At 44.6% G+C, this 27,642-nt stretch overlaps 1 protein-coding gene across 4 annotated transcripts in view; it reads right to left on the bottom strand.

The window, feature by feature from the left end:
* LOC126059900 (uncharacterized) overlaps positions 1–27,642 on the bottom strand; it is a 107,327-nt gene that overhangs the window by 41,127 nt on the left and 38,558 nt on the right. For all 4 annotated transcript variants that reach the window (XM_049855949.1, XM_049855948.1, XM_049855947.1 and 1 more), the window contains one exon: positions 541–669. The gene's annotated coding sequence lies outside the window, so the exon portion shown is untranslated. The remainder of the gene's footprint in view (positions 1–540; positions 670–27,642) is intronic.

Here is a 27,642-nt window from a genome sequence, read left to right as displayed (position 1 = left end):
GACGAGTGGTGCTCCTGATAAAGCAATCCCAGGACATTACTATAAAACTCACCTGGCCGACCCTGATGAACAGTGAAGACTGGCCTGGCTTTAAAAATCAATATTAGTTACACATACCCCTGCCACCAAATTCCAGAGAAACCCTCATGTCCAAGTTGTTGAAGGATCAAAACGTTCAATGCTCATTATCAAGGAACTCTTCTGAAAATGTATACGTTAACCAAGCGTCTTGGAGCTACGAATCAAAGGTTACATCCCCGTGGTTAACCGCCGTTAGAGGGCTCTTGGGCAACGAACACGGGAGCTGGAAGCAAAAGGGCAATGAAGTCCAGGCGGTATCTTTTACAGGGATGCCGGTTTTTGCGCCTGGTAGCTTATGGTTGAATGTTACTATGTGGTCAGTGTAAAACAAGCAACGTCCACATTTACTTCTCCCTTTATATGGTCGCTATGAGTCGGATCGACTCAATGGCAACACGTTTTTTTTGTCTGTTTGTTTGGTGGGTTTTAATAGACACCACGCGTTGGGAAGTTACTCACTGGGCTTCTGGAATCTTCTGGCCAAGCAGCCTTATCCCGTGCAGACCGCTTTCACAAGCAGACATCTCTATCTTCCCCAAAGGGCTGTCCATGATTTTGTATTTCATTTCACAGGTCTTGTCCATTCTCCTGAGAAAAAATTAATAAATAAGAAAATGTACATGCAACAGTTTGGTCATCTTCAAATCACAACAGAAACACCAGTCACTTTAAGATGAAAATATCTTCCAAAGCTTCTCTCTTGTTTTTGGAATCCAGTCATATGATGTATCATTTTTATAACAGTTACTTTGAATCCAGACCAGGTAGTGAGAGGAAGTAAGTGTCTTAGACTTAGGGCTTTGAACCGGTTCATCCTAGTTCGAACCCCTGCTGAGAATTTGCATTTCTAACAAGCTCCAGGGGATACTAGAGCTGCTGGCTAGGGACCAGTTCTGAGAATCAATAGTAGAGCAGTAGTTCTCAAAATTTATTAGACATAAGACTCACCTGGGGATCCTATGAAGCTGTAGATCGGGATTCAGTGTTTCTAGAAATGCAAATTCTCAGCAGGGGTTCGAACCAGAACAAACCTGTTAGAAGCCCTGCTTAGACTTCCTCATGGCTTAAAGAGAACTTGACATACACCGAACCTCATTTCACCTTGATGACCACCTGGAATCCCCCTCAGTCAAGACCGAGGTCCCATGAGGATGGCCCCAAATCTACACCCAGTGCTGAGTGGGCCCTGCTGGGTGATTTTCCACCACAGCCTTTGGGTTTTTAAGCCCATTAGCAGAACCATCACTAGTCAAAGAGAATCACCATAACCCACCAACCACCACTTTGCCAAAGAAGAAGAGTGGCCATGTTAGCGTGGTTTCCAGTCAACTCAGCCAGGGACAGGATGTGACAGTCCACAGAAGCCTGAACACTGCCTTCTTCTCTGTAGACTACCAGACCATTCAGCACAGTGCCCGACCGTGGACACAAGTAAAAATGGGTTTAATATCTGAGCCCTGATGGCGCAGTGATTAAGCACCCAGCTACTAACCAAAAGGTAGGAAGTTCAAACCCACCAGCTGTTCCTCAGAAGACCTGGCAACCTGCTCCCATAAAGATTACGGCCTAGGAAACCCTACAGGGCAGTTCTACTCTGTCACATGGTGTTGCTATGTGTGGGAATCAACTCAAAGGCACACGGCAAAAACAACGGGTAACTTGACCCCAGACGGAGCTCTGGGCAATCTGGCCAGGCTTTCGGTGACTGCTGACGAGGGGTTTGGGCCAGGCTGGCCAAGAGGCAGGGGGGTGCCCACACCCTGCATGGAGGTGTGTCAGACACCAGGAGGTGGAGCAGGGACATAAAGGGGTCCACGGGGTGGGCAGCGAACAGCAGGTGGAGTGGCCTCAAGGGTACGCAGGGCACTGGGGGCTGGAGGGAAGTGACAAGGCCAGGTGCACATGGGGCGGTGGGCAGCACCCAGGCATGAGCTCGCTGTAAATGACAGGACCACAGAGCAGCCACCAGTTCTGAGCTGCATGCACGGTACAGACCTACTCCTGATGTCCCTGCAGAGAGATCACAGGAAAGGGGTTCTGATCAACCCACGAGCAGGAGCCACGAAGGGGGTCCCATTGGATCCTGACCAATTAACAGCCACCACCAAAGAAGGCAATTAACTGCTGACCAGCAGATGAGCTGACCCTAAGGAGTAAGCCAGGGGTGGGGCACACACAGGGCAGCTGGTGCAAGGGGGCCAGGCCATCCCCACTGGGGCCCCACGGGTCAGGGACAGCAGCTCTGGGAACCCACAGGAGGGGTACCAAGAGCACACGCAGGTGAATGTGTGGGCAGCAAGGACTTCTGGAGGAATGACAGGTAGACAGCAATGGGATCCTAACAAGGAGCTGCCAGGTGAGAGGACTCCGATGGGAGAGCAGGTGCAAAGACCTTCGCTGAGGTGAGACACGCCACAAAGCAGGAGCCAGCAGGCAGAGCTGGGGGCTCACACCAGCCTCCAGGGGGCTGCTTCTTGAGCCTGGCCTTTCTCCCAAGAAACCAGGAAGCATTTTAAAGGAGGGAGGCATGAGGCAGGCTTGCATTGTCGAAGGCGCCTTCCAGCTGCTATGCACGGGCGAACCAAGACTGGGAGCCGGGAAGGAGACCCTGGAAGCAACCCACACGAGGGTGAAGAGGAGCTGAACCAGGACAGCATCAGAAAGGACAGAGATGAAACAGTGGGCAGTCAGGACACAGCGATGAGTACACACTGGACAGGCAGGGGACGCCTCTCCTGCATAAGCCACCGGGCATGGTGCTGGTAGTTGCCCTCAAGTCGATTCTGACTCACGGGAACCCAAGTGAGTTTTGGGTGTAAAGAACACTTGTTGCAGCAGCTGGGAGCAGGGCCAGGGTGAGCGAATGGGCCTCAGCAGCAAGAACATGGGTCCTACTGAATGGCTCCATGGACACTAGTCACCCAAATAACACAAACCAGCATGAAAACATCTGCGTGTCCCCGCAAAGGGGCGCCTCAGGAGACGTGTTCAAAACTAAAATAACAAGCCCGCTGTTGTCAAGTTGATTAGGAACTGTGTGCTACGCGTGGCAGAATAGAATGTGCTCCAAAGGGTTTTCAAGGGCCGATATTTTGGATGTAGATTGCCAGGCCTTTCTTCTGAGGCACCTCTGGGCGCACGTGAACCTTCAACCTTTCGGTTGGCAGACGAACGTGTTAACTGTTTGCACCACCCAGGGATTTCAAGCCCAAGACACTCCAAATCTCATGACATTCTCATGTCATATTGTAACATACTGAACTTCAGTTTCGATCAAGAATCATCTATTCATAATCTGAGTAGAAAAAAAAAGAAAAAACATCCTCTGTCACCATCGGAGATGGAAATAACCATCTTGAGGAAAGAACAGAAAGCTCTCCCGCCCACGTGGTCTGAACCTGACAGTGATTTCCCTTGGGGTGCTGGTCCCCGGCCACCACGCTGTGCTCCGCAGGCCCTGCCTGGGTTGTGCGTCTCGGCCTCCCAGCAGCATGTTCACACAAGCTGGAAGTGTTCTAGCACTCAGGCACCCGCTAACCACGATGCACCAGTGACAGTCTGTCATGAGTTGCAAGGAGCATGCTGGCAGCCTGGTGTTCAGAATGAAATATCATTTCTTAAGACTGTTATGTCTTGGGAAGCTTCAGCTTAAAAGTCATAGCAGAAAATAACCTCATTCTTCATAGCCCTCTAAAGTTGGGTGAAGTTAACCGGCTTCTTAGGAACAGGCAGCATGTGGGAATGCGCAGAGGTCTGAGGGAAACACATCGACTTTCTCAATTAGGCAAAGCAGCTGAAGCCACCAGACTCCTACTCCTGAAGAGAGAACCATCAGCTTCTGGTCTTGGTCACCGAAAAACTTCTCAAAGAGAACAAACACTCCCTCTGACAAGCCAGATCCAGTGGCGAAGTAAAAACATCTCAAACTTCTCTTCCAAACAGCTAGCCAAGATGTGATTTGAAATCCTCTTCACTCAGGAAGCAATCTTGTAGTACCAAAGCCTCGTTCGCTTGTTTGCAATCAACCATGGGGGAAATGGCACCAACAGGTAATAAAATCGTCTACCTGTGCACGGAGAGCACCTGGACATTAAAAGCACGTGCTTACTGTATCTGTGTCGCATTACTCAGTGGGTGATACAATTACTACTGGGGTCATGGCAATGCCGTCTCCAGGTTCAATGACCAAAGGCAGCATGGTGAGGACTTCTGGATGGAGGTCCCGGGGTCACAGCAATGCCGTCTCCAGACTCAATGACCAAAGGCAGCATGGTGAGGACTTCTGGATGGAGATCCCAGGGTCATGGCAATGCTGTCTCCAGGTTCAATGACCAAAGGCAGCACGGTGAGGACTTCTGGATGGAGGTCCCGGGGTCACAGCAATGCCGTCTCCAGACTCAATGACCAAAGGCAGCATGGTGAGGACTTCTGGATGGAGGTCCCGGGGTCACAGCAATGCCGTCTCCAGACTCAATGACCAGAGGCAGCATGGTGAGGACTTCTGGATGGAGATCCCAGGGTCATGGCAATGCTGTCTCCAGGTTCAATGACCAAAGGCAGCACGGTGAGGACTTCTGGATGGAGGTCCCGGGGTCACAGCAATGCCGTCTCCAGACTCAATGACCAAAGGCAGCATGGTGAGGACTTCTGGATGGAGGTCCCGGGGTCACAGCAATGCCGTCTCCAGACTCAATGACCAAAGGCAGCATGGTGAGGACTTCTGGATGGAGATTCCAGACCTGCCACCACCGAGCTCCTCAGAGAGACCTTCAGCAAACGTCTGGGAATAAGACACAGGAACATATAGGTGGGAAGCCTCCCGCAACAAGGGGGTCTCCAGTACCCCATGCAAATGCGGCCACCTGCCCAAATGCAGCCTGTCCCTCCTGCTCAGGACCTCTGTGGGGTCCCCCTCCCAACATTCCCTGGGAGCATTCTACAAAACTGCACAGTGCTCAGTGCTAAGATCATCTGTGTAAAATGTGGGACCCTGGACTCAGCGGGGTCTCTAGCATTTCGACAGCTCGTCTCCTGCAGCCCCTCCACCTGCAGCCCAGGCATCTTCTGCTCCAGCACACGGGCCGACCCTCTGACCTCAGTCCCAAGGCCCTCATATCAACTTAACATTTGTTTTTAATTTTTATTGTAGTGAGACACTTATGACAAAGTATTTGCCATTTTGACAATATTTACTGCACAATTCAGTGATGTTAATTATGTTCACCGTGTTGAGGTTTTTACATTTTTTAATGGCTAAAAGAAAAATCAAAAGAAAACTATTTCATGACGCCCAGAAATGACATGAAATTCCAATTTCAGCGTGCATAAATAAAGCTTTATTGGAACACCCGCTTACATATTGTCTACAGCGGCTTTCACACTACAATGGCAGAGTCAAGTAGTTTCAACAGAGACCATACAGCCCCCAAAGTGACAGGTATTTACTATCTGGGTCTTCACAGATGAAGCTTGTCAGCCCTTGGCCTAAAGGGACATGCAATCAATCAGAAAGTCTCTAGACTTGTATCATCAGTTCCCTGTCTGCCATCCACCCATGAAGACATCATTAGACTATTTTGATTGAAGAGATGCTCTCTCTGCTTGTCCTTTTACACCTCAACCACAGCAAAGATGTGGCTACAAAAGTTTCTGGAATTTTCTAAAGCACTGGCTTAGCAATGCCTACTGGCCTCAAACACAAAGCACCACAGACCCACCACCACTAACACCCAGGTAGGTGCCAAGCGCCCAAGCCTGGGCCCCGTGGAGGCCAGCAGCAAAGTCCTCTCTACCCATAATACGAACTTGTTTCAGATGTTTCTGTTGCCGAGATTCCTGGGGGAGGCAACGGGATGATTTATGACTCGGTGTCCCGAATGGAAGAGCCTTATGTTCCAGACACACTTTGGCAGCTGTAAACAAGCCAGCCTTGATGTCACCAGCTCTTTAAAGAGCTACTGCTGCTCTTCAAGGGACAGACTGGTCTGCAAAACAAGGCCAAGGTCTACTGAAACCCAGTCAGACTCCCAGGCTCCAGCCCATCTTATGTGTTAAATTAGTTACATTACACCCAAAACCTATCAATGGCTGATAACTTGAATGGATAATTCTATCCTTTCACTCCTCAAACGATAATTCAGTCTAATGCTGCAGATGCAGCCAAGATTTCTAGACTGAAAGTGCACTACCCATTTGATTAAATACTTACAAATGCAAGAATAAAATACCAGTCTTCTATCTCACAGTAAATTCTTCAAAAACCATATACTCTAACGATTCATTATTTCTCTGGAAAGAAGACAGGTTCTTCCCCTCAAAGACAGCCTAGTGGCCTCAAAGTCTTAATTACAACAATTAAAATATGATTTATTGTGTCCAGGGCTTATGGAAAAATGACATCACAATATAGGTTCTTAGATTCTTTAAGTGACAGAAGAAACAGGGACCTGTCTGTCAGCAGGGTGCAGAGTCGGGTATCCTGGAGAATCATGGAAGGGACAAACCCTGGTGCAGTCCTCCCTCTGGGCGCAGGAGAAGGCAGGGAGCAGTAAGCCTCTACTACGTACACAGATTCATATAATACAACTGGGGAATACGCACCTTTGGGCATTTTTCTCATTTGTTTTTGGGTCTTTAAAAAATTAACAAAATACTGTCACCTATTTCAACCATTAAAGAAGTAAGCAGAGTGAAATCCTTCCAAAAGGAAAACGAAAGATTTCATAATGAAGAAAATTTTATTCATCTTCCATCGTTAGAACCCCTGGGTGATGAAACGGTTAACGCTCTCAGCTGCTCACCAAGAGTTTGGAGGTTCCAGTCCACCCAGAGGCATCTTGGAAGAAAGACCTGGTGATTTACTTCTGAAAAGTCAGCCACTGAAAACCCTGTGGGTGCAGTTCTACTCTGACACACGTGGGTCACCATGAATCAGCATCTCCATGTGGGTGCTATGTAAGCCCCTGGTGGCCTCCACTATCTGTGATGGCTCAGCTCCGTTTCTGCTCTGGGTGCACTAATACTAGTGACCCATCAAAATGACAGCTAAAGTCTGGGCTGAGTTTCCATACGGGAGAAAAAATCAGCAAGTACCAAGAAAGTTGCTTCTTCATGCTAATTATAAGCAAGAAATACAGGACTTGAATTCCTGAACTGTGATGTGTGTGTACATGTGTGTATGTGTGTATATGTGGGGGGGGGGGCTGTTTTCCCAGGCCTCTTCTTACTGATTCAACCGTTCTATTAAAATTAATCTGATGAAAGTCTGAAGTAGTGGATTTCAATTTAAGAGGAATTCTTCACCGGCATCAGGAAAGGGAAAGCCAGCTGCTCCCCAGTAATTCCTCCTGGTCCAGCAAAGCCTGCTCAAGCTCAGCATGTGGCATTAACCACACACCAACTTATGGGGAAGGCAAGATGGATCCGGAACTGCCGCATCAGGTGAGGCCTAAGCCGCCTAGTCAGTCTGTTCCCACCCCGAGCGGGGACACCAGGGGCGTCAGGAGGCCAGGTAGCCTGCTTCCTCCAACCTGCTCTGCTCAGCAATGCCTGATGTACTGAGGCCACCACGCCTGTGTGGCAGCACACCTCTATAAAGAACCCTATTACGTAATCTCAGTTATGAAGGTGCTCCCTCTAGTAAGGGACACACAAGCCGGAAAGATCCGGGCGCCACTGGATGGACTTCAGTGAAGCAATAAAAATAACAAGATGGTGATGGAAACCAAAGTCTCAAGGAAGCAATGAGTCCACAGGACTAACAGCCCACACAACCCACAGCTTCCTCTAGCCTGAGACCAGAAGAACTAGATGGTGCCTGGCTATTAATAACGACCCCTCCGACCAGGGATACAACAGAAGGTCCCAATTATAATAGGAGAAAAATGTAGAACAAAACTCAAATTCATGAAAAAGACCAGACTTACTAGACTGACAGAGACTAGAAGAACCCCCTAGACTACTGCCCTATGACACCCTTTTAACCTGGAACTGAAGCCACTCCCAGAGGTCACCTTTCAGCCAAATAGTATATTGACCTATAAAATAAAACCATCAGACCAGTGAGGAATGAGCTCCTTAGAACAATCAACTATACAAGACCAAATGAGCAACATTTACCCCAAAGCAAAGACTAGATGGCAGGGAGGGACAGGGAAAGGGGAGGGGGAGGGAAATGAGGAAGGCAGGGTGGAAACAGGGAGAGTGTTGACCCACTGCAGGGACAGCAACCGAGGTCACGGGAACAAGCTGCGTATGAATTGTTTAATGGGACACTAACTTGCTGTGTAAACTTTCACCTAAAACACAATAAAATGTAAAAAAATATATATATATACAAAAAAAAGAATAGGAAGAGGGGTGGGAAGGGATGAACTTATAATAAAATATTTAGAGAACTAATATAAAAACTGACATGAGCTCTTCCTCAGAAGTTTATGCTGGGAGCCAACATGGAGTTAGGCTAAAAAAATAAAATAAAAACAGTTGCCATCCAGTCAACTCCAACTCATGACAACCCCAGAGGACAAAGCAGAGCTGTGCTCCACAGGGTTTAAGAAGGTGATGTCTTGGAAGCAGATGGCCAGGCCTGCCTTCCAAGGTGCCTCTGGGTGGGCTCGAACCTCCAATCTTTTGGTTAGTAGTTCAGCGTGATAACCGTTTACACAACCCAGGGATTCTGAGGGTAGTCTAAAACCAATAACCAAACCAGTTGCCATCGAGTCGATTCTGACTCACAGGAACACTATAGGACAGAGTAGAACTGTCCCATCGGGTTTCCAAGGAGTGGCTGGTGGATTCGAGCTGCTGACCTCTTGGTTAGCACCTGAGCTCTTAACCACTGCACCACCAGGGCCTCTAAATTCCCTCCCGACACCAAGTTCAAGGATTCTACCAATCATCTGGGAAACGGTTATTCAGCCTGGGATACCCCGACCCCCCGTAGCTCTTCTTCTTAACTGCTGGCTTTGAAGCAATTTAATGTCACAACAATTCTTGGACCTTTCTCAAAAACTAGTGGATAGGAGATGCCTTTTAATATCCAAAAGTTAAATTCTTTAAAAATATTGTATGTATAAAGATGATCAATGAACCAAACAAACTCTACGGCCCATAATCACGTATAGCCAAGGAACAGCTGCAAAGATGACAGCTAGGGAATGAACTGTCCGGCAGAGTAGAATTCCTTTTCCAAAGTCATATCTGGTCAAACTGGAGAACATAAGCATCTCTGAATGCTTCCACAGCAGAATTTTGGCCAAAGCTTTAGTTGTCTTATCAATTTTAAGCAACTAGCAACTAAAATCATTTGTAAAATATTTTGTACTTGATAAAACACAACTTTTTCCTACAGAAATAACACAGAGTAGGAAGAAATATTAATGTGCTAGGCAGATAAAACGAGAAACAGCCAGCAAAAATGAATCAGGGAATCAAATGTAGGTGCAGTGCCTGGGTCTGTGATGTGCACTGAAGATGCAATTTCGAGCGTGGTCTCAAGGGGCAGGCACGGCCGCGTGTATCATCGGAGCCACGGAGAGTGCACTGTGGGAACGCAATAAAAATTAAACCATCAGGAAGGTAAACTTTATCCCACAGCTTAAAGCAATATATATTCCAGACACTTTTTCGTAGCAATAATAAACATCTCATATAGGAAAGGCAAAATTCTACCCCAAAAGGAAAACACAAATAGAACCCTCGCAAAGCCGAACGATGGACACACGCTCTTGGTTTCCCACTGAAATGACACAACTGCGTTCACAAATCAAAGCCTGTCAGAGCCACTTTCTTGAAATGACTGGTCAAATGATTTGATTTTACTGGGTTTCTTCATATACAGCATTTTTTTGAAATAGCGATTAGCAATACCCAGCCCTTCCGCATGGCAGAAAGTACCCCTAGCCCTTTTTCAATGGAGTGAGCAATCTGGCCTGATGAGTCAATTTGGCTTTTCAAACTAACTGCAAGAAAGGTCAGCACCACTCACCTCAACATGCCCGGCCTTTGTCTGAAGCAAAAACCCAGTATTTTCTCATCTTGGGGTGAACACAGTATTTTAATGAAGACCACCCACACTAATTTCCTGAGTACATCTTCCAGGGCTAGTCTCCCCAGACTTCACACTGCACCTGTGCCCACCCTTCCTCCGTGAACTCTGGCCTGGACTCTCTAAGCCCAACCGTCCCCTCATAAGGCCAGACCAGAAACAGCACTTCATACACGTCATCATATATGGGACGACCAGCCTCTATGACCCACCAGTCTGTCAGTCTGTCGTACTGTGGTGGCTTGCATGTTGCTGTGATGCTGGAAGGTATACCACTTATATTTCAAATACCAGCAGGGTCACCCGTGGTGGGCAGGTTTCAACGGAGCTTTCAGACTAAGACAGACTAGGAAGAAAGGCCTGGTGACCTACTTCTGAAGCTCAACCAATGAAAACACTCTGATCACAACATAATATGGTCCAATACAGTGCCAGAAGATGAGCCCCCAGGTTGGAAGGCACTCAGAACACACGTGGCTGCAACAATGGAGTCGAGCACACCACAGATGGCGAAGACGGCGTATGACCAGGCAGTACTTCTACTGCAGACGGGATCACCGTGAGTTGTGCCGACCCGGTGGCAATAAACAACAGGAATATCTAGGCCAGTGTTTTCCAGGTAGGGCCTGGAGAGAAGGGGACTGGGAGAGGGGTGTGGCAGAGAATCATCTGGAAGAGGATCTTCACACCACACTGGGTCTAACTCTGCCCACTTGGAGACTCTCTTACAGAGTCCCTGCAACAAAGGGCTGTCACAGACTCGGGCCGAGAAACTCTACAAGCCCACCGCCGACTCCAGGCAACTGGGGAGCCACACTCGGGAGATGAGGAAAGAGAATGGCAGATCCCCCAAACCAAAACCCCCAGAGAATAGAAGGTGTCACCCCTGCAAAGCACTCAATACATTGTCCTGAACCCTGCTGTTCAGTACATGCTTTATTTCTGATGCAAACCCTAAAAGCCTGTGGTGGAATAAAAAGAACAGCTTTCGCTTTGTCTGAAACTTAGCAGATAAAATGTATTGAAAGCAGGCCCATACCTATTTGAAGCACTGAAAGGCTTCTCCATCTTACAGGTAACTAATACAATCAAAACTCAGGCAAACACAGCAGCGGTCAGAAGAAATATGGCGTGTGGCTCAGCAATAAAAAGTTGCACCAGAAGCCATTTGTCATTTTGGCCCACTCACCAGAGGCCACGGCTTGTTTCCCTACAGCTGGGCTGTAAATACCTATCTTGGACTTCTCAGAGAACCTGCCTTTGCATGGCACCTATGCTCAGGGCTTTTTAATTTACTGGAAAAGCTCATTCCTGGGGCATCCCATGTCCCCAACTCAACAGGATCCTCACAGAAGCCCGGATCTCCTCAAGGCAAGCCACTTCCCTTCAGGAACCCACTCCGCCTGGGCACCCTCCTTCCGACCTTCACTTAGACAACAAGACCCATGGCACTTTCAGCCCACCCCTTCTTCATGAAAGCCTTAGCCTCTGTCCACAAGCCACCATACACAGGGAGGTCTTAATACCCAGGAGCATGTTAAATGGAGTCCCTGAGTGGCACAAATGCTAAGTGCTTAAGTACTAGCTGAAAGGCTGCTGGTTCAAACCCACCCAGAGGTGGCCCAGAAGACAGGCCTGGTAGTCTGCTTCTGAAAGGTCACAGCCCTGAAATCCTATGCAGCAGTTCTACTCATAGGGTCACCATGAGCTGGAACTGACTCAATGACAACTAACAACAGCATACTAAACAGCAAGGAGCATGGTGCCCTGCCTTCAGAGCTCCCTACAAAGACACAGGCTAAGTGCAGAGACAGCAGTATGGCACAGCTGACCTTGGGAGGGCTGGCAGTCAAGGTCATCTTGCTGATGGCTGAGTGGTCAACAAGTCCCACGTTCATGCTTGACTGGTGTGCTCTTACCTAATCCTCCAAAGGAACCCTGTGAGTGCGGCTGCATTGTTGTTGATGGTGTCGTTGACTCGACTTCGACTCATAGTGACCCTACAGGATAGAGCAGAACTGCCCCATAGGGTTTTCTAGGCTGTCATCTTCACAGATTACCAGGTCTTTTTCCTGCAGAGCCACTGGTGGGTTTGAACCACCAACCTTTCCGTTAGCAGCCGAGTGATTAACCTTTGCGCCACTAGGGCTCCTTGTGGCATTAGAATGCCCATTTTAGAGAGAGAGAAACTGAGGCTTATAGGGATTTTAAGCAACCTGACCGAGTACATACAGCTACTAAGTGGCAGAGCTAGGATCAGATCCTGATTCAGTCACAGCCTCAGAGCCACATCCCAGAGCATAACTATATGATGCTGCTCTATAAAAGACCCAGGAAAATAAGTACAGAGAAGGTTCCTAAAGAACAAGACCTGAAAATTCAAGAACCAAGGAAAGCCTGCTGGAGAAGGAAAGCTGTGAAGGGCGGATGGGAGCTCAAGGGGGCTGACCGAGGGGAGTTTGTAAGTGGAAGGAACAGATGTGCAAGGCCGAGAGAAGAAACGCTGAGCAAGCCTTTCTGTGGCAGCCCGCAGACGCTCCCGGGTGAAGCTGACTTGTTAGTTGACATCAAGGAGGCTCCACCGGGGTTGGGCTCAACAGAACCAAACACTGCCCGGTCCTGCGCCAGCATCTTGATCACTGGTACTTTTAAGACCACTGCTTTGCGTCAACCCATCTCAGTTCACTCGTTTTCGCTGAACTTCTATCAAACCTGACGTCCTTTTCTAGCAGTTGGTCTTTCCTGACCACATGTGCCAAGTAAGTGAGCCAAAACCTCGGCATCCTCGCTTCTAAGAAACATTCTGGCTGTGTTTCTTCTAAGCCTGACGTGTTCGTTCTTTTGGCAGTCCGCGGTATGCTCAGTTTCTTCGCCAACAGCACAGTCTGAACGCACCGTATTAAAACAGTGCTTGATTGTTGATATTTTAGTAGGAAAGGCAAGCCCACATTTAAGGTATCAACGCAGGCTAGGCTAATCACAAAGCATCTTTTTTGTTACATTGCTTTCATTTTTATCTAAACCAAAGGAGTCTAAGTAGCCTATTATAACAGGGTATGGACTATCCATGGTCTAGCAAATACAAAGGTGGGGGGCCTACAAGAGGCGGTTTATCTACCACTAAATCCCATTATTCCACTGCAATTTTCTAGCTTCCACTTCTTTCTGGAAAAATTCCCACTAGTTAAATTTTTCTGAGCAAATTCATCAGCTATATTTTTCTGGGCATAGTCTCTCCTTCTCTTTTTCTCTTCAGGAAAAAAACAGACCAGTGGCACCCTCCCCAAATCAACAGTAGGAAACACACACATTGCTATTATAAGTATGGCCCACCTTCTAAAGTCTGCCTGAGCTTCCAAGGCTCCTTCCATGGAGCTAGATGGACAAATGAAAACTAAAAAAGCATTCAAAAAAAAAAAAACAACCCACATTCATGCAAATCCAGATTAGACAAAGGTCAAATCGTGGCAGAGGGTACTATGGCGCACCAAAAAACTAGCCACTGGGACTCTCATCTTTGGGGGTATTTCCCTTCCACCCACTTGGAAACAGGTGCCTCGGGCTTCTCGCTGTCCTGTGTATGGCAGCATATGTACCCACACTAGTGCACTTGGAAAGTTCCAGGTCTGACCACAGCCTGGATTCTCTCTGATGTTCTACTGTCAGAATCCTCTCCAGTCACTGTCAACTGAGAAGTACTGGAAATTTGGAGGGTTTTTTTGTTGCCACAATGACTGTGGAAGCTATTAACATTTAACAGGCAAAGTCAGGAGCATAAAACACTCTGCAACACGTGGGGCCATCCCAAACAACAGAGCTGACCTCCATCCACAACTTCCAAAGGTCCTGTAAAACACGCAAATCTGAAATTAATCAGAACCTAAAATACCACTCCATTTAACATGCAAACAGGATCTGTTTAGCAGTTTTACTCTACACAGGGTTCTCCATGAATGCAACCACCTGTAACTCAAGGAAACAGTGGTTTTCACCATCTTTGGAACTTGACAAACAGTTGCCCACCATTTTGGAGAAATCACGTCACTCGTGTCAATGCTGATTGGATCACAAATCGCCAATAAGCAAAACCGTATCAATCATCGCTTGTAGCTAGCTGCTATGTTCGAGGTACAGACACCTGATTGCTTCATTATGACTTTCAGTGTGGCGCCACCCAAGCATTTACGTTCTAAATACATAATGCCTTACGTAAAAATCAGTGCCCTTTTATCTAGACCTTACTTCACAGTTTCGTGTGGGTTTTAGACAGTGTAGGTAGGTACATACTATCCGTGAATTTCACTTCAGGATTGTTAACAGAACCTTATCAACTATGTGTATTTAAATGGGGTGGAAGGTTCCTGCGTGGCGCAAACCATTCACGCTCAGCTACTAACCGAAAGGTTGGTGATTCAAACCCACCCAGGGGCACCACAGAAGAAAGGCCTGGCAATCTGCTTCCATAAAGCTTACAGCCAAGAAAACCCTATGGATCAGTTCTGCTCTGTAACACATGGAGTCGCCATCAGTCAGAATCAATCAGACGGCATTCAGTTGGTCTTGCGGCTGACGCTATTCAAACCCATTAGTCTACAGTGCAAAATTCTTAATACACAACACATGCAAAGAAAAGGAAACAAGGCACATTTATAAAAACCTCCCTCAAACTTTTAAAAAACTAAATGGCCATAATACTTAGCCTTTGATGTGTAAATGATTTAACCAAATATGAGAAAAGCAAAAGTCTGCAACATTCAGACAAGGTCAATGCTGAAAAGAGAATAAAACGTGCAAGTCCCATGGATCTGACAGAATTCCAAGTCGGCTTCTACCTGAATATTAGAAAAGCCGAGGCCAGGAAACGCTAAATAAAAGGTAACGCAACCAGGAATAACACAATAAAAGATATTACCTTCAAAACGCATTATTGTTGCCAATTATAAGAATCACGTCAACGTAATTTCAAAAACACAATCACCTTCAACAGAAGCAGTCTCTTTTTTAAATTTCAACGAGTATTACATTAAGGTGATAACTCACCTCCAGCTATAATATCACTCTCCCTTATTGCAACACTACATTTCATAAATACTTCTCATCGACAAGTCAAGCTAATTCAGGTTAATTTTATTGTATTTTGGTGCGATCTCACATTTGTGTGCAATTACCTTTATCATTTTATTGCCCAGGCAGAAAGTAATCAGAGCAATTATTTGAAAAGGGAGGTTTATAAATTCTAAATCACAGTTGCTGGCATTTTTGATAAAACAGCAGCTTTATCTCTGAAAGTGGCAGGGACATGGGATAAGCCCTGCATCAGTCAAGTGCAGCTGACCCCAAGTGCATTCCACAATATCTGAAGTGGTTCCACAGAAACTCCCAGCATCATCCATCATGCTTCATAACACTAAAATAGCCACACACCTGAAGAACACAAGCTGGAGGATAATAAAAAGAAAGAAAGAAAGAAACCCAAGTAGTGTGGGCAAAAACCTTTAACGGCTCTCCCTTTTAAACTGTAAGATATGGTAAAGACACCAGGCGGTGTACATAAACAGATACAACTTTGCGGTAACCCTAAATATCTGTATTCATATTCGTCAACTCCATTTTAAATATAAATGAAATATGGAGCAGAGCCATGAAAAGGAAAAGCGCCTTTCTAGGCTGCACGCATCTTCTGTTGTGTACGGGTAGGGCTGCTTTGGCAATCAGCTATCTCCATCGAGTTTGTGCAGATAACACTGCAGACCCCACACAGGACCACTTAACACTATCCCTCTGCACTTGATTCTCTCGTCCCCACTTTCTTCAAAAGTTTATCGCTGGAGAAAAGAATTTAACTTGATTTTAAGGACACCAATCAGGGACGAAATATTCAAGTCTCCCCCAATGTGATTTTCCCTAAGTTAACTGCGTGGGACAGCACAAGTTACGCAGGCCGCTGGGAGGGAGGCGTCCCTGTCCCTGATCATCCATGGCGATGCAAAAAATATCACCTCAGCTGTCAGCTAGGGCTCTCTTTAAGGACAGACTACCACCTCGCATATACATTATCCTTATCTTTTTTTTTTTTAAGGCAAAATAAAATATCCATGTGATCATTTATTTCCTTCTGCACCTCTAAGTAGGCAACCTCCTGCCAACAGGCTGCTAAAGGGTCTAGCTGGCAGGGACTAAATTTATTAGCTCCATTTGCCTGGCCCTGGGCCAGGTGCTTTACATACATTATCTCATTTGCTCCTCACAGTAACAAACCTAAGAGGTAGATCAAATTATGTGTGGATGAGAAAACAGAGAGAGAGACTAAGGAGCCCGAGGATACCACACGCAGGTGGCAGGTTGGTTTTCAAGGTCAAGTCTGACTTTCTTCAAAGCCTAGGCTTTCGCCAGGACTCTGAGCTATCCCCCGATCCAGACAGCCCACACTGTGTTAGTCAGCTCGGGCTTGGTGATTCTGCAATAACAAACACCACCACCATCGCCACCAGCCTGGGATTCTCTCCAGAACAGGAGCTTCAGGGGGTGCTGAACAGAGAAGGGGAGGCTTCAATCAAGGCGCCTCCACATCCTGACACACGGGTGCCTCCACGACCTTACACACAGGCACGGTGCGCAACAGGGAAGGGAGCAGGACAATCACGCACTACAGCTTAAAGGTGTCTACCCAGGGGCTCCACTTGTCATTTCAGCTCACGTTTTATCTGCCAGAGCAAGTCACAGGACCACACCCAACCTGAACAGGGTGGAGTTCTGGGCTCTCCTGCAGACCCAGGAAAGCAGGAGACGGAAATACTACTGAGTGCTGGCTATGCCTTCCAGATGTACGAATGCTAGTGGAATCTAGGCTTACCTCAGTGTGTATGCTATTATTGGGCCAGAAACGGATTTAATGTCCTCAGAAAGGCAGCGATGAGCAGGGCGGTCATACGAGTAATATCATCTGCTGACAAGTGCTCCATGGAAAGGGAATCCATGATCATTTACTTTCATGCTAAATGGAAGCAGGAACATCAGAAAACGTAATGGTGGAAGACTGGTTGGTTTATCACTAAGTGAATAAACCCACACAGCTACAGGAAACCTTAGTGGCATAGTGAGTAAGAGGTATGGCTGCTAACCAAAAGGTCGGCAGTTCAAATCCACCAGGCGTTCCTTGGAAACTCCATGAGGCAGTTCTACTCTGTTGTTTAGGGTCACTATGAGTTAGAATTGACTCAATAGCAACAGGTTTGGTTTTTTTTTTTAATGTGGCTAAAAGGAGTAACTATTCCAGAAAAAGAGAACATGGAATTAAAAATCTATATGTTATTGAAAAACTCTATTAAGTTACCCAGTAGGCCGCCCTAAACACTCCTTATAAATGACTCCAAAACAGACCCTCCATTTCCCAAGGGAATAAAGACCTTCTCAGTCTTGGAACTGATAACTGGCTTTCTATCCTCCCGGGAGATAAGATCCAATCTCCAACCTAGAGAAAGAGAAGACGCCCTTCCCAAAAGGTCACAGCCATGAAAACCCTATGGAGCACAGCTCTACTCTGACACACATGGGGTAGCATGAGTCGGAGCTGACTTAAGGGCAAATGATTTGGTTTTGGTTTTTCCCCACTAGGAGGGCAGGATCAATCTGAGAGTGTCATGTCAGCAATTCTGAACCAAGGAGTACATGGGCAAATCCCATGCAAAAGTCACTGTTCTTTAAAAAGAGAATCCCTGATGGAGCAGGAGAACAGTGGGATGCAGACCTCAAATTCTTGTAGAAAGACTGACCGGACTTAATGGTCTAACTGAGACTAGAGGGACCCTGGAGGTCATGGTCCCCCCAGACCTTCTGTTAGCACAAGACAGGAACCATTCCCAAAGTCAACTCTTCAGACAGGGATTGGACTGGACTATAAGACAGAAAATGATACTGGTGAGGAGTGAGCTTCTTGGCTCAAGTGGACACATGAGACTATGTGGGCAGCACCTGTCTGGAGGTGAGATGAGAAGGCAGAGGGGGACAGGAGCTAACTGAATGGACATGGGGCATACAGGGTGGAGAGAAGGAGTGTGCTCTCTTATTCAGGGGAGAGCAGCTAGTACATAGCAAGGTGTGTATAAGTTTTTGTATGAGAGACTGACTTGATTTGTAAATGTTCAGTTAAAGCACAATAAATTCAAAAAAAGGAAAAAAAATTCTCTAGCAGCTATCTCGGGCCTAAAATAAAGAGAGGTCACTGTTTAGAAGAATATGGGTAGAAAATTGGCCAAGCCAACTGCCACCAATGGAGGTAAGGCCAAGAAAGAAATATTTGCAAAGAATTTTGATCCAAGAAAATTAACAGGGCCTATTTTATGAAACGGTCTGGGCCCAGGCTCCAGTCCTGCCTCTGTCCCTGACACTAGGAAGCAACTGACCCAAAGCCACTGAGCTAAATCTTTTGGCTTCAGTTTATCTCTACAAGTCTGTCCAGATCAGACATTCAAGGAGCCCTGGTGGTGCATTGGTTAAGCACTTGGCTGCTAACTGAAAGTCTTGTGGTTCAAACCCACCAGCCACTCCACAGAAGAAAGACATGGCAGTCTGCTTCCATGAAGATTTACAGGAAACCCTATGGGGTGCTTCTACTCTGTCCCATAGGGTCACTATGAGTTGTAACCGACTGAATGGCAAGAGGCAGGCTTATATTTAGAGGAGTGCTGATGATGAAACAGGAATCAAGCTAATGGGAGACACCAGGCCATTTGGTATGGTAACACTGAATCATGGTAGGCTATATAGTTAGTCTCTGACCTATGACGTATTTGAGTTACGACAAACTGCACTGACGATCATCTGTTTTTTTCGTACCTCTTATCGTTAGTACTACGTACTACATACAATGTTGCAGTGCATAAGTTGCTGATGTCATCATTCTCAGATGTTCACTCACAGATGCTCAGCGTTAGGGTAAAAATACAGATAATAAAAGGCGATAATTAATGAAAGCCAAAAAAAATGGTATCCAACTTATGTCAGAACCAGTGACTTACAATGGAATCATCAGAAGGAAACCCCATTGTAAGTCAGGGACTACCTGATGGCTAATATTTAGGGTATTAATAAAGTTAATCCTTATGGTAAACCAGTGAGAAAGGTGGTATTACCGCCCCACATTACAGATGAGGAAACTGGCACAGAGCAGGTTACATTTCTAGTAAGTTGCAGAAGCCAGAAATCAAACCCAGGGATGCTGTCTCCAGAGCCCAGCCTATTAACCAAACTCTCCTCTAACTTCAAGGTGCTCTAAGAGACAGCCTCCAAAGAAATGGCTTCCTGGTTATCCTAGTCATCTAGTGCTGCTATTACAGAGATACCACAAGTGGATGGCTTTAACCAAGAGAATGTCAGTAGGCTACAACTTCAAATTCAGGGTGTCAGCCCAGGGGAAGGGTTTCTTTCTCTGTCAGCTCTAGAGAATTGTCCTTGTCATCAGTCTTCCCTGCACAGGGACCCTGGGTTCAAAAGACCTGCTATTCCCCTGGCTCTTGTTTCTTGGTGGTATAAGGAACCCCATCTCTCTGCTCACTTTTCTCTTTTGTATCTCAAAAGAGCTTGGCTTAAGACACAATCCAGCCTTGCAGATTGAGTCCTGCCTCGTGAGCATAAATGCCACCTATCCCACCTCATTACCTTCACACAGGTAGAATTTACAACACAGGAAAATCACATCAGATGACAAACTGGTGGACAATCACACAACACTGGGAATCATGGATTAGCCAAGTTGCCATACATTTTGGGGACATAATTCAATTCATGACACCAGGCACTAATCTGAATTCTCGGAGTATCAAAACTAACAACAACCAGGTGGAGCCAAGATGGCAGAATAGACAGATGCTTCCGGCGAGCCCTCTTTACAACAAAGACCCGAAAAAAACAAGTGAAACGAATATATTTGTGACAAGCTGGGAGCCCTGAGCATCAAAGGCAAGCTTAGACAACGAACTGAGGGGCAGGGGGAGGAAGAGACCGTTGAGAAGTGGAGAGGAGTTACCAGACCTGAATCGCGGGAAACGCTCAGGCACCACTGCGAGAGCAGCGGCAGCGGCAGTGGCAGGCTGGAACAAGCGTTCGGCCGCAGTTTCCTCAGGAAGAAGCAGCCAGCCACGTGACCTACTCACATCTCTGGAACCTGAGGTGAACAGTGCTCTCGGCAAAAGCTAAGTACTTGCGTATATTTTACCGCGTCCCCCCACCATAAACCGGCTTCAGTGGCTGAATCCCTGGGCCTGAGATAGACCCTAGTGAGCACCTAGTGCCATCCTCCTAGACTTGGGGAAGGAAAAAATTTGCAATTGCGGGAAAAGATAATTTGCTACCTCCAGGAGAATAGGCCCTTGTTGACAACCTCCAACCATTTCAGCGATGCGGTGAAGACGTGGGCGTTTGAAATTTGACATTGCTTTGCCTGTTAAACGAGGTCCTCACCTACCCACATCAGGGACCTAAGGACTGGTAGCTCCACTCAAGTCACCCAGCTACCTGCGACAGGGGTCTAAGGATAACTGATAACTCCCAGTCCTTGCAACCAAAAACTTTGGGTGCCCATGGACCCTCTGCAGAACCCACCCACCAGCACGCTCTAGGGAAGAGAGGTGCATTTTCCTCAGAGACACTTGGGGGTCGGTTCTCAGGCCCCTGTCTTGTTCAGAGCGTGGCCCCCTGCTGCACTCAGATACCGGTAGGTACGCCAATCACCCCTGCCCCTCTAAGACTGTAGGACAGAGCCTGTACCACACACTTGATAATCAGCTACCTGGAAACCTGAGCTGAATTCATACAAGAAAACTGAATGGACTCCTAGACTGATATACCCGACAACAGCTCTAGCCAGCTAGGGACAGGACACCAGAGCTCCAAAGGTGAAAATAATCAAGCTAGCTCACTCAAGCAGCCCATAGGGGTATACCAGAACGAAACAAAGCAAGCAGCTATGACACAGTAAGCAAGCATAAACTAATACAATAACTTAGAGATGGCTCGGAGACAACAGTCAATATCAAGCCACATGAAGAAACACACCATGGATAGGAAGGCTTAACATAGTAAAAATGTCTATTCTACCAAAAGCCATCTATACATACAATGCACTTCCCATCCAAATTCCAATGGCATTTTTTAATGTGATGGAGAAACAAATCACTAACCTTATATGGAAAGGAAAGAAGACCCGGATAAGTAAAGCATTACCGGAAAAGAAGAAGAAAGTGGGAGGCCTCACTCTACCCGATTTTAGAACATATTATACAGCCACAGTAGTCAAAACAGCCTGGTACTGGTACAACAACAGGTACATAGGCCAATGGAACAGAATTGAGAACCCAGATATAAATCCATCCACATATGAGCAGCTGATATTTGACAAAGGCCCAGTGTCAGTTAATCGGGGAAAAGACAGTCTTTTTAACAAATGGTGCTAGCATACCTGGATATCCATTTGCAAAAAAATGAAACAGGACCCATACCTCACCCCATGCACAAAAACTAACTTCAAGTGGATCAAAGACCTAAACATAAAGACTAAAACGGTAAAGATCATGGAAGAAAAAATAGGGACAACGTTAGGAGCCCTAATTCAAGGCATAAACAGAATACAAAATATTACTAAAAATGACGAAGAGAAACCAGATAACTGGGAGCTCCTAAAAATCAAACACCTATGCTCATATAAAGACATCACCAAAAGAGTAAAAAGACCACCTACAGATTGGGAAACAACTTTCAGCTATGACATCTCTGACCAGCACCTGATCTCTAAAATCTATATGATTCTGTTAAAACTCAACCACAAAAACACAAACAACCCAATCAAGAAGTGGGCAAGGGATATGAACACGCACTTCACTAAAGAAGATATTCAGGTGGCTAACAGACACATGAGAAAATGCTCTCGATCATTAGCCATTAGAGAAATGCAAATTAAAACTACGATGAGATTCCATCTCACACCAACAAGGCTGGCATTAATCCAAAAAACACAAAATAATAAATGTTGGAGGGGCTGTGGAGAGATTGGAACTCTTATACACTGCTGGTGGGAATGTAAAGTGGTACAACCACTTTGGAAATCTATCTGGCGTTATCTTAAACAGTTAGAAATAGAACTACCATACAACCCAGAAATCCCACTCCTCGGAATATACCCTAGAGAAATAAGAGCCTTCACACAAACAGATATATGCATACCCATGTTTATTGCAGCACTGTTTACAATAGCAAAAAGCTTGAAGCAGCCACGGTGTCCATCAACAGATGAATGGTTAACAAATGATGGTACATTCACACAATGGAATACTACACATCGATAAAGAACAGTGATGAATCTGTGAAACACTTCATAACATGGAGGAACCTGGAAGGCATTATGCTGAGTGAAATTAGTCAGATGCAAAAGGACAAATACTGTATAGGACCACTATTATAAGTTCTTGAGAAACAGTATAAACTGAGAAGAACACATTCTTTTGTGGTTACGAGAGGGGGGAGGGAGGGAGGGAGGGAGGGTGGGACAGGGTTATTTACTGATTAGTTAGTATATAAGAACTACTTTAGGTGAAAGGAAGGACAATACTCAATACAGGGAAGGTCAGCTCAACTGGACTGGACCAAAAGCAAAGAAGTTTCCAGGATAAACTGAATGCTTCGAGGGTCAGCGGAGCAAGGGCTGGGGTTTGGGGACTATGGCTTAAGAGGACTTCTAAGTCAATTGGCATAATAAACTCTATTATGAAAACATTCTGCATCCCACTTTGAAGTGTGGTGTCTGGGGTCTTAAATACTAACAAGAGGCCATCTAAGATGCATCAATTGGTCTCAACCCATCTGGATCAAAGGAGAATGAAGAACACCAAGGTCACACGATAACTACGAGCCCAAGACAGAAAGGGCCACATGAACTAGAGACTTACAGCATCCTAAGACCAGAAGAACTAGATGGTGCCCGGCCGTAACCAATGACTGCCCTGACAGGGAACACAACAGAGAACTCCTGAGGGAGCAGGAAAACGGTGGGATGCAGACCCCAAATTCTCATAAAAAGACCAGACTTAATGGTCTGACTGAGACTAGAAGAATCCCAGCAGTCATGGTCCCCAAACTTTCTGTTGGCCCAGGACAGGAACCATTCCCGAAGACTACTCATCAGACATGGAAGGGACTGGACAATGGGCTGGAGAGAGATGCTGATGAAGAGTGAGCTACTTGTATCAGGTGGATGCTTGAGACTGTATTGGCATCTCCTGTCTGGAGGGGAGATGGGAGGGTAGAGAGGGTTAGAAACTGGCAAAAGGGTCAAGAAAGGAGAGACTGGAAGAAGGGAGCGGGCTGACTCATTAGGGGGAGAGTAAATGGGAGTATGTAGTAAGGTGTATATAAGCTTATATGTGACAGACTGACTTGATTTGTAAACTTTCACTTAAAGGACAATAAAAATTATTTTTTTTTAAAAAAAGAAACAGACCATGATCACCTCAACAGACTCTCAAAACAAAGAATCCAGGGATTTTCTAGATGAATGTGCATTCCTGGAATTACCAGATGCAGAATACAAAAGTTTAATATACAGAACCCTTCAAGACATCAGGAAAGAAATGAGGCAATATGCAGAAAAAGCCAAGGAACACACAGATAAAGCAACTGAAGAAATTAGAAAGATTATTCAGGAACATAATGAAAAGTTTAATAAGCTGGAAAAATCCATAGACAGGCAGCAATCAGAAATTCAGAAGATTAACAATAAAATTACAGAATTAGACAACTCAATAGAAAGTCAGAGGAGCAGAATTCAGCAAAAAGAAGCTAGAATTTCTGAACTTGAAGATAAATCACTTGGCACTATATATTTGAAGAAAACTCAGATAAAAGAATTAAAAAAAATGAAGAAGCCTTAAGAATCATGTGGGACTCTATCAAGAGAAATAACCTACGAGTGATTGGAGTACCAGAACAGGGAGGGATAATAGAAAATACAGAGAAAATTGTTGAAGATTTGTTGGCAGAAAACTTCCCTGATATTGTGAAAGATGAGAAGATATCTATCCAACATGGTCATCGAACTCCGCATAAGGTAGATGTTAAAAGAAAGTCACCAAGACATATTATAATCAAACTTGCCAAAACCAAAGATAAAAAGAGAATTATAAGAGCAGCGAGGGATAAACGAAAAGTCACCTACAAAGGAGAGCCAGTAAGAATAAGCTCAGACTACTCGGCAGAAACCATGCAGGCAAGAAGGCAATGGGATGACATATTATAAAAATTGAAGGAAAAAAGTTGCCTGCCAAAGAATCATATATCCATCAAAACTGTCTCTTAAATATGAAGGTGAAATTAAGACATTTCCAGATAAACACAAGTTGAGGGAATTCGTAAAAACCAAACCAAAACTACAAGAACTACTAAAGGGAGTTCTTTGGTTAGAAAATCAATAATATCAGGTATCAACCCAAGACTAGAACACTGGGCAGAGCAACCACAAGTCAACCGAGACAGCGAAATCCAAAAAAACAAAGCAAGATTATAAAAAAAAAAAATCCTAAGCCAGGGTAACAGCGATGTTATTATATAAAAGAAGACAACATTAAAATAAAGAAGGAATAAGAAATGTAATCATATACTTTCCATATGGACAGGAAGATACAGTGATACAAAGAAATAAAAGTTAGTTTTAAATTTAGAAAAATAGGGGTAAATAATAAGGTAACCACAAAGGAGACAAATTATCCTACTCATTAACATAAAATACAAGGGAAAAATACAGACTCAGCAGAAACAAAATCAACAACAACAAATAAGAGGAAAAGACAATATATAAAGAAAATCTACTCAGCACATAAAATGGAGTGGGAAAAAGAAGCTGTCAACACACAAAAAAACATCAAAATGATAGCACTAAATTCATACCTAACCATAATTGCCCTGAATGTAAATGGACTAAATGCACCAATAAAGAAACACAGAGTGGCAGAGGGATTCAAAAACAAGATCTGTCTATATGCTGCCTACAAGAGACACACCTTAGACTTAGAGACACAAACAAACTAAAACTCAAAGGATGGAAAAAATACATCAAGCAAACAACAATCAAAAGAGAGCAGGAGTGGCAATATTAATTTCTGACAAAATAGACTTTAAATCTAAATCCATCATAAAGCATAAGGAAGGACACTAAATAATGATTAAAGGGACAATACACCAAGAAGATATAACCATATTAAATATTTATGCACCCAATGACAGGGCTGCAAGATACTTAAAATGAACTCTATCAGCATTGAAAAGGGAGATAGACAGCTCACAATAATAGTAGGAGACTTCAACACACCACTTTCAGTGAAGGACAGGACATCCAGAAAGAAGCTCAACAAAGACACGGAAGATCTAAATGCCACAATCAACCAACTTGACCTCGTAGACATATACAGAACACTCCACCCAACAGCAACCAAGTATATTTTCTTTTCTAGTGCACATGGAACATTCTCTAGAATAGACCATATATTGGGTCATAAAGTAAGCCTTAGCAGAATCCAAAACACTGAAATATTACAAAGCATCTTCTCTGACCATAAGGCTATAAAAGTGGGAAATCAATAACAGGAAAAACAGGGAAAAGAAATCAAACACTTGGAAACCGAACAATACCCTGCTCAAAAAAGACTGGATTATACAAGACATTGAGGATGGAGCAAAGAAATCAGAGAATCAAATCAGAATGAAAACACTTCCTATCAGAACCTTTAGGACACAGCAAAAGCGGTGCTCAGAGGCCAATTTATACCAATAAATGCACACATCAAAAAGAAGAAAGGGCCCAAATCCAAGAATTATCCCTACAACTTGAACAAATAGAAAGAGAGCAACAAAAGAAACCCACAGGCACCAGAAGAAAACAAATAATAAAAATTAGAGCTGAACTAAATGAAAGAGAAAACAGAAAAACAACTGAAAGAATTAACAAGACCAAAAGCTGGTTTTGTGAAAAATCAACAAAATTGATAAACCATTGGCCAAAGTGACAAAATAAAAACAGGAGAGGAAGCAAATAACCCAAATAAGAAATGAGAAGGGTGACATTAAAACAGACCCAACTGAAATTAAAAGAATCATATCAGATTACTGTGAAAAACCATACTCTAACAAATTTGAAAACCTAGAAGAAATGGATGAATTCCTAGAAACACACTACCTACCTAAAGTAACACAAACAGAGGTAGAACAACTAAATAGACTCATAACAAACGAAGAGATTGAAAAGGTAATCAAAAAAACCCCAACAAAAAAAAATCCCTGGTCCTGACGGCTTCACTGCAGAGTTCTACCAAACTTTCAGAGAAGAGTTAACACCACAACTACTAAAGGTATTTCAGAGCATAGAAAAGGATGGAATACTACCAAACTCATTCTATGAAGCTACCGTATCCCTGATACCAAAACCAGGTAAAGACACCACAAGAAAAGAAAATTATAGACCGATATCCCTCCTGAATATAGATGCAAAAATCCTCAACAAAATTGTAGCCAATAGAGTTCAACAACACATCAAAAAAATAATTCACCATGGCCAAGTGGAATTCATACCAGGTATGCAGGATTTTTTATGCAGGGATCGTTCAACGTTAGAAAAACAATTAATGTAATCCACCACATAAATAAAACAAAAGACAAGAATCACATGATTTTATCAATTGATGCAGAAATGGCATTTGACAAAGTTCAACAATCATTCATGATAAAAACTCTCAGCAAAATAGGAATAGAAGGAAAATTCCTCAACATAATAAAGGGCATTTATACAAAGCCAACAGCCAACATCACCCTAAACGGAGAGAGCCTGAAAGCATTTACATTGAGATCCGGAAACCAGGCAAGGATGCCCTTTATCACCACTCTTATTCAACATTGTGCTGGAAGTCCTAGCCAGGGCAATTAGGCTAGACAAAGAAATAAAGCACATCCAGAGTGGCAAGGAAGAAGTAAAAGTATCCCTATTTGCAGATGACATGATCTTATACACAGAAAACCCTAAGGAATCCTCCAGAAAACTACTGAAACTAATAGAAGCGCTCAGCAGAGTATCGGGATACAAGATAAACATACAAAAATCAGCTGGATTCCTCTACACCAACAAAAAGAACATCAAAGAGGAAATCACCAAATCAATGCCATTTACAGTAGCCCCCAAGAAGATAAAATACTTAGGAATAAATCTTACCAGAGATGTAAAAGACTTATAAAAAGAAAACTACAGTACACTTCTGCAAGAAATCCAAAGAGACATATATAAGTGGAAGAACATACCTTGCTTGTGGATAGGAAGACTTGTCTATTCTACCAAAAGCGATCTATACATTTAATGCAATTCTGATCCAAATCCCAACGACATTCTTTAATGAGCTGGAGAAACAAATCACCAACTTCATATGGAAGGGAAAGAGGCCCCGGATAAATAAGGCATTACTGAAAAAGAAGAACAAAGTGGGAGG

The sequence above is a fragment of the Elephas maximus genome, chromosome 16 (genome assembly GCF_024166365.1).
Source record: "Elephas maximus indicus isolate mEleMax1 chromosome 16, mEleMax1 primary haplotype, whole genome shotgun sequence".
NCBI lineage: Eukaryota > Metazoa > Chordata > Mammalia > Proboscidea > Elephantidae > Elephas > Elephas maximus.
Note: the sequence above shows the minus strand (reverse complement) of the source record. Positions and strands in the feature narration are given on the sequence as shown.